The following is an 8762-nucleotide window of genomic DNA, read 5'->3' as shown; positions in this document are numbered from 1 at the left end:
GGGGCTACTAGATAGCCCCTGGTGGCTCCGCACTCTCCTGATCTCGGGGTGCATACATGCCTGGACGAGAAATGGCCCTTCGTTAAGGCGGAGGAATTCTAACATCCCTATAGGTCATCGAGTGGTTGACCAGTCTCACGCTATATCATGACAGCCAGTTTTCGGCTTTCTCTATTGAGGTGCTCGTCTGGATGAACCAGGGCACAATCACAGTAGTTCTCCTGGTGCTGCCTTAGCCGGTAAAGCGGAACGTAAGGCACCAAAACAAAGGAGCCGGGCAAACCCAACATTTGACCAAAGACAATGATTCGGAGCTGATGCATATAAGGCCACACTCGCGACGCTGAACACTCCCTAAGGTATTCAGTCTTTATGGTATAAACCGGGCCTAAATAGTAACCTTTGTAGGAAGCCCCTTGTGTCCAGGTACGTGCATTATTCTGGCGTTGCCACATGCCAAGACATCAGCATCCTTCTCAACTGTGCTGAGAATTCGGTGGATATGTATCAACAAGAGACAGTAAAAAAAGGTTTACGCAGGGTCTTAATCTAAAAAGAATCCTTGGAGCAGGTCCCGGCTGCACGTCTGCACCTGTGTCTCTGTTATGCCGTATCCGGGACAGGTGTAGCACGATGATCATCTATAAATGAGAGGAACTTAGGTGAAAAAGTTGTCGTGCAAAAAGATAGTTTTTAAAAAAAACCTTGTATAATTCAAGATGAGTAAAAATTGACAGTTGTCTGCGCGCGTTGAGCCCCTTGTATTTGTAATAGGGGTGTGACCATCGATCCGGTATGAATTACATATGGCTGCGCCAGACTCGTCTAACCGTGTCCGAGGTCCTGACGACCTGTTAAATGCTTTAGTTGGTGAGGCCGTTTTTAGTGTGCGACTGCCAAGGCCGCCGCACTCTCTTCGGCGCGCAAACATCGCTCAATATTTCCATTCACTGTAATTATGCCACATGGACCGGGCATCTTGAGCGTGAGGGAAACATAATGCGGTATTTTATTAAAGCGAGTGAAAGCTTCGTGTCCAAGTAGTGCTTGATAGCCACTTTGGAACGGAGCGGTGTGGAAGGTTAAATGTTCGCTACGAAAGTTATCAGGGAAGCCGAATATAACCTTTAGTAGTAGGGAGCCTGTACAATGAGCCCCTGGGCCTGGCGTTACTCCTTTAAAGGTAGTACTGCTATGGCGAATTTTTGTTGGGTCTATCCCCATTTCGTGGATTGTGTCCTGGTATATCAGGTTTAGACTACCACCACTGTCCATCAGGACTCGTGTGAAGTGGTATCCGTCAGTTATTGGGTCTAATACCAGGGCAGCCCATCCTGCATGCCGGATACTTGCTGAGTAATCACGATGATCGAAAATGATCGGTTGAGACGACCAGTGGCAGGACTTCGCGATGATAAGCCCTTGGGCATATTTTTCTAGGAGTGCCGTTTTGTTTCTTCCTTTGATCATGTGTAACACGTTGACTTTTTTTACTTCTGGTGGGAATTTCTTTTGTTCCCAGTGTCTTGCTTGAGAGGCTCATCCTCGTCTTCGCTTGGTGTATCCTCCCCCTCCCCTTGTGTACGGCGTTGAGTTTGCCGGACTGCTTGAAGACCCAACATTCTCTGTGGGTATGATTAGCGGGTTTACTAGGGGTGCTATGGATCTGACATATTTGGTCCAGAATTTTGTTTAGGCTGGATAGTTCATCTCTGGCGCCTTAAAGGGTGGCTTTTGCTGACCTGGCCGAGAGCTTTTGAATCCGGCATTTACTGTCGTGCTCTTCGTGTTGTCTTCTTTATTCCGGCGTTTGTTATTGTTGTTGCACCGTGATTTCCCGTTTCCATCTCTAACTTCAGATGTACTGGGGTCGCTGGTGCTGCATCTGGCTAGCCAACTCTCCTCACCCACGCAAAAGCGGGTCATGAGGCTTGTTAATGCTGCCATTGTTCTTGGCTTTTCTTGGCCGGGGTGTCTGGCAAGCCATTCGTGACGGACGCTATGCTTAAAAGCTGACAAGGCTTCGGCGTCCGGACAGTCGACAATTTGGTTATTTTTAGTAAGAAACATGTTCCAAAGTTTTCGGGCTGACTCTCCGGGCTGTTGAGTTATATGACTCAAATCGTCCGCGTGCGGAGGTCGGACATAAGTCCCTTGAAAATTTGCCCGAAAAGCGTCTTCGTGCTCTTCCCAGCTTCCAATGGAGTTTTCGGGGAGGCTTTTAAGCCAGTGCCGAGCTAGCCCTTTGAGTTTGAGGGGTATATACTTGATGGCGTGGAGATCATCTCCTCGAGCCATGTGGATATGGAGGATATAGTCCTCAATCCAGACCCCAGGGTCTGTTGTTCCGTCGTATGCCTCTATGTTTACGGGTTTGAATCCCTCTGGAAATTCATGGTCCAGCACCTCATCGGTGAAACATAGGGGGTGTGCGGCACCCCTATATCTGGGTGTACCTCGCTCAGGGGGTGGACATGCAACAGTTAATTCGGTGTCAGGTTGCCAGAAGCATACACTATACTACTACCAGTGCTATTATTGTTCGACTTCCCGAATAGGCGAACAGCCAAGCGCAAAGTTTACTAGTACTACTACTATAGTCTATAAAGGTACGTACTATACTAGTACTAGGAACCGGATGGAGGAGCGTCTGCACTCTTATTATACTTTTAAAATGTGAAAAAGCAATCTTCAACACATTTGGTTCTCTTCGAGGGTTCTGGCATGTGATAATGGAAGTTGATTGCATGGAACACTCGCCACAATTCTCGCTTAATTCTGGCTCATATACTGTTACAAATAGTAGCGCTCAGTAATATTTCCTCTTTTTTCTTATTCAGCATGTAAACAGGTCAGCAAACCTTGCGGCGCATCTTCGTGCGAACCGTGCTTGCTGCACTTTGAATGTGGCCGAGAGCTGGCTTGATGAAACACCTCGCTTCCTACTTTTTTTTTGCGGGGTACCTCGCTTCCTTGTGACCAGTGTCTTGGCTGATCGTCCTAAGAATGCTTATATATGAATAAAGCTCTCTCATTTACCCGCAAAAAAGATTAAGCCATATTAACCGGGAAGGAGGGAGTATGGACTAGCACTACTTTTTGGTGTGTCCCATCAACTCATAGAACGAGGAGAAGCTTGCAGGACAAGCTGAAGCTCGCTTACGCCTTTTGAACAATGCAACCTACCCTCGGTGGACATGCATCAGTCCATTCGGTGTTAGATTGTGAGAGGCATACACTGTAGTACCCAACATGCGGAGTACCATCATTGTTCGACTTCACGAAGAGGCGAAGAGCCAAGCGCAGTAGTACGAGTAGTACTACTACTAGAACCGCATGGTGGAGCGTCTGTACTCTTATTTTTTTATCTCTGATAAAGTATACGTTCATTCCGGAGAAGGGCGGAAAACGGCAGCCCAACATGTAATGAATGATATCGATCAACCAACCATGCTCGAATATATCTTGGCCTCCGTGCGAGTCCATCTGTGTGTTCTCGCTCCTCGTCTTTCTCAAGGAATGGTGGGTTGGCTATTTGCCATCAATTGAGATCGGTTTGCTCACACTCCTGTCCCACATGTCAGTGATATGCCAAGAGGACGTGCGTTGACCGACTGGCCATACGCGCACTAGGTTTTGCACCTTCATACTACTCCTCCCTCTGTCACAGTTTACAGGGCGCGCTTCATTATGATGCATTTCTCTCAATGCATTTCCACCACCAGAGAGACTTTAGACGCATTTGGTTTAATGCTCAATTAATTAGGGCATGGTAACCGCAATCAAGTCTACAATTTTCTCTCCATGTACTGTACTACTACGGAGTGGAGTAAGTGCACGCATGTGTGTACCCGGGGTGGAAGCACTGCATGCATGTGTGTACGCATTATTCCCTCTAGTAATAGATACCGTGTTATAACTACCAATGCTATTTTTCAGGCCGATCGCTAGTCGCCTTCATCCCACAGATTTTTTTTCTTTTTTCTGAAGCGTGTTGTATAAACAGTGACGGATGGAGTAGTATGAGCGGATTCAAAGAAGAGCGTATTGATGGTTGCTTCTTCAGAGCAACTTACAGTGGGAAAGGTGGGGCTTATGATTTAAATGCTCATTACTCACTATTAATGCGGCGCAACGACCGGGTTGAGTCTCCCATGCGGTTGTGCACTACCCCCTCGGTTCTTAAATATACTCTGGAGTATTTGTCTTTCTAGAGATTTCAACGAGTGACTACTCAGATATTTCTCTTTTAGAGATTGCAAATGGACTGGCACATACGGATGTATATAGACATATTTTAGAGTGTAGATTCACTCATTTTGCTCCGTATGTAGTCACTTGTTGAAATCTCTAGGAAGACGAATAGAATATTTAGGAACGGAGGGAGTACACATACGAAGCAAAATGAGTGAATCTACACTCTAAAATATGCCCATTTCAAATTTGTAGAAAGACAAATATTTAGGAACGAAGGAGTATAATTTTGTGCATGGCACATGGACCCGGATGATGAAGAGGCTTCTGGCAATGCTATCAATCTTCCATCATTTGTTTACATAATTGACGTACTATACAAATAATTTTCCAGCGACATGAAATTGTACAATGGTGTGAGCTTTCAGCTTTTGTTTCGCGTGTCTTGCCATCGATGCTCTTTTAAGAAACAATAAAAAACTAACTTCCTTGCTAATGCATGTCAATTATTAGCAGATCGGAGCTAATAATTACATCACCACTGAAGACAGAGTTGTGAGAAGGTGCTAAATTAAAATTGATCCATGCTTTCATTGGCAGCAATGTCCACCCAACTCTGTCTAAATCAACAAGGCATGTTGGGAAAAAAAGTAGCTGTCTGGAGCATGCAACATTCTGATCATTTTGTGCAGTTCCACTAAAATAGAGTTGAGCGTCCCTGTTCCAAAGATATTAAGTGTGATTACGATAATAGAGGACTGCTGATGAAACAATAAACACACAAATAGAAGCCGGTCACCTTTGCAGTCTCTCTTATGACTAACTAGTGGGAGAAGATTAGGCTCGGAGTTGGATGAGGAGGATAGAGCAAAACCAATCTCCCTTTGTACAGTCGCACTGAAATGTAGAGACGTTGCCTGTGTGATATTTTAGTACAACCGCACATAACACTCTTAAGAAAAAAGTGATTTGTGCAGTTCACCAAAAGGTCGCAATAGCAACGATGTGAAATGGATAGCCCTGTTTGCAAAAAAGAGGTAGAAAGGAAACAATTACTAGCCAATAACAGTTGATGACACATGCGACGACAAAAAAGAAGCATATTCCTTTTCCTAAGGGAAGATAACAACACGATTGTGTTTGTCTAAAACGGTGTGAGGACGAGAATGCAATATGGAAAGTACGTTGGACGAGCTACGTTTTGGGCAAAGAACTATGGAAGATCCACATGCAGCGACGTGGGAAGACGGAGAGTGGAGCAAGGCCGGAGGGGATACCTGGAGGTCGTCGGGATGTAACTAGGTGTGCGGCGGCGGGAGGAATCTGCGAGCAGGTGGCATAGGCCCTGCCATGCTGGAGCTTGGTCAGAGAGAATGGCGTGTACCGCAGATCGGGACGTGCTGCCTCGGTGCCGTCGAACGGAGAAACTATGCACTTCCTCCCGTTCCCCCGGCAGACGGGATACGGCCGGATCAATAACCAACGGTGAGAGAGAGAGAGAGGCCACCGCACTCCCTTTCCCCCGGCGGACGGGATGCGGCCGGATCAGTGACCAACAGTGAGAGAGAGAGGCCACCGCAACCTTGTGTGAGATACTCTGAAGAGCGACAAACCAGGCAGGCGGGCTCCATTGTATATAGTGAGCGGACTACCTTTTTCTCCATAAAAATCGTTTTATATTCTGTGTACGTGCCATTGAGCTCTATAACTTTATTTAAAAATAAAGCGGCAACGCGTCAAGTCGAACTTTGTTTCGTGCATGCATGGTACACGACCTCCCTAGGTAAACAACCGCTACAGGCGTTCAAATTAGCACGTGGGCTGCCATTTCGTAAAGAAATGATCTCCACCATGTACCCGCGCAGGTGTGGCTGGGCACGAAGCGTGAGTACGTGCACGGTGAACCTATTCTCTTCTTGTATACGTACACCACCTACGTGGGGTTGTGTGGGAGAGATACAAACCTAGAGCGATATAGTGTGCGGGTTCTTAAGAGTTTTTTTTTGGGGGGGGGGGGTCAATCAAAAAATGTAACATATGCAATGTGTGTGAAATAGAGTCCTGGATATAACATATATATAGAGGGGGCGATCCACGAGAAGAGAGTGGAGGTATCATCGGCTTGAGGTGTCCATAGAATCGAAGAGAGGGATGATGTGTGTGTGTGTGTGTGCGCGCGCGATCGATAAAGAGTGCCATCGAATTTGTGTGTGCCCATGTCAAAGATATAGAGTGGCTGGCCTACTAGAACGTGAGATGCGACATGTGCAGTTTGTCTCTGTGGCATGGAAACCTACCTGCAGCGCTTGACTATCGATGTGTGGTGGGGGAAGAGGGAGGCCCAATTAACTATAGAGGTACAATGGTTGTTATATGTGTGGAGGAGGAGAGAGTCCTACCTCATGTATTAAGGAGATCGATCTGCCTCATGTATTAAGGGAGATTGATCGGCATCCATGCATATGTGCAGGAGAGGAATAAGGTTGGGAGAGAGACAGAGCTAGAGTGTTGGAGGGGTGGTAGTGGAGTTGCTTCTAACAAATGGTTGGATAGGCTTGCTAGACAAACGGAGGGCACGCCCGCAATATCAATAAGAGAGGAGATGGCTGCTTGTTGTCTGTGCACATGCGTGTGAGAGACGGGTCAGGAGGCATGCACGAATGATGAGGGGGACGATGTGGCTGTGGTAAGCAGACGTAAGTACATAGGAAGGTCAATCGCCCTTTGTTAGAGAAAGGAGAGACATAACTTGTGAGGTACGTCGATCGATGGGGGGGGTAGTTAAAGTCGATCTTGGTATATGTTGGGAGATCGATCGGTATACATGCATGTGTGTGTTAGAAGCAAATGAGGCACGAGGAGAAAGATAGAGAGAGAGGGATGCATGTAGGAGGTGGTACGATAGGCATACTATATCGAGGGGGAGGAGTGTGCGAGTACGAGAATGATGAAAAGAGTGGTGGGAGTGAGGCATGGACGGTGACAAGAGAAGAGGGGAAGCTTGTGTTTGTGCTAGGCACAGCTGGCTAGAGAGGCATATCGATCGATGTGTGCCGTAAAGAAGGAGTTGGGGCCTACACACACCGTGGGTGAACGACCTAAAGTGAAAAGATGAATTTGCGTGATGGAGCTAGAGAATGCTGAGGGAGGGTGAGAGGGATGTGGGCGTGTCCATGCACAAGAGAAAGTTAGCGCTAGCTACAAAGATAAGAGGGTTGTGTGGATGTAAAAGACGAATAGAGATCATATATACTTCATCATAAAAAGTGAATTCGGATATTTGAAGAATTTATCATAGTGTTTCAAACCGACACATGTGTGAATATATATATAACGGTGATACACATGGTGTGGTTATGAACATGTTATACTACATTTAATATATTTTATCTCTACTCTTATAAAAAAACGGAGTTGTTGATGATGGTGTGCCTGCCATCCTGCATTATAGGCTGTCCGATTTATATCTGGCGGATAGCAAGGAAACTATGATGGTTGAAGTTGCCAACAATCATGATTGTAGATTCTTATTGAAATAGAGAAACGAATTCAAATTTAGTTCGAATTGCAGTGGTAGTATAGACATTTGGAATGCACTAAAATGTTGGTATGAGTAGGTTACATGTATTATACAGCAAGCGAAAAAATTTAATCAGACATAACATGGATTTATACTCCCTCCTTCCATCTATATAGAGCATAATGAGATTTTTAAGACCGCCTTTGACTATTGACAAGATTAATAGTACATGACATGCACAATGTGAAAATTATATCATTGAAAGAACATTTCACAGACGAATTTAACGGTGTGCTTTGTGTAAGTTGCATGTCAAATATCATTGCTCTAATATTTGGCCAAAGTTAGCATCGTAAAACACATTAGGCCTTACATAGATGGAAGGAGCGAGTAGCTTTGAATAGCATTTGTATAGTAAAACGGGGCAAGACTCTCTCTTTGTGTGGTGTGAATAGTTTTATTTTTTTCGTTTTCTTTTTGGTTGAGGGAAGTGCGAATTGATTTGGTACGTACAAGTACAATATTACTACACATTAGGCTTGTCCCTAAAATTCAACCTGCATCTTGTTATATCCCGAAAATTCAGATATCGTGCTCCCAGAACTCGCGCCTTCACAAGCCGCGCCTTGCTATCCCGAAATTACAACGCGCGTGAAAACTCCCTCCAGCTGCCAAATCCCGACACGTGAAATCCCCCTTCTAACCCTGAGCCGAAAGGGCCGCTAGTTCAAATCGGTGGGGGGTACTTTTGTAACACACCCTACATTTTGGACAAGCGCGTCCCTAAGTCATGCTTCACACCCTCCCATCGCCCCCTTTTCGCCATTCGAAATCCTAGGCCGCCATAACCTCTCCGCTCCAGCCATGAAACCCCACCCTCCTCCGTCCGCCACGTCACCGCTGCCCAGCCGGAGCCTCTTCCCCTACGACGTCATCCACCACAACAGCTTGACATCCGTCGTCCACCTCCCGGGATGAGGATCCATCGTCCATCTCGCCGTCCCGCCGGTTCAGCCGCCCTGTCCTCCACCTCCAAGGAGCTGGTCCG

The sequence above is a fragment of the Triticum urartu genome, chromosome 4 (assembly GCF_003073215.2).
Source record: "Triticum urartu cultivar G1812 chromosome 4, Tu2.1, whole genome shotgun sequence".
In the NCBI taxonomy this organism is placed as follows: domain Eukaryota; kingdom Viridiplantae; phylum Streptophyta; class Magnoliopsida; order Poales; family Poaceae; genus Triticum; species Triticum urartu.
The sequence above is the reverse complement of the archived record's forward strand: the minus strand, read 5'-3'. Positions refer to the sequence as shown.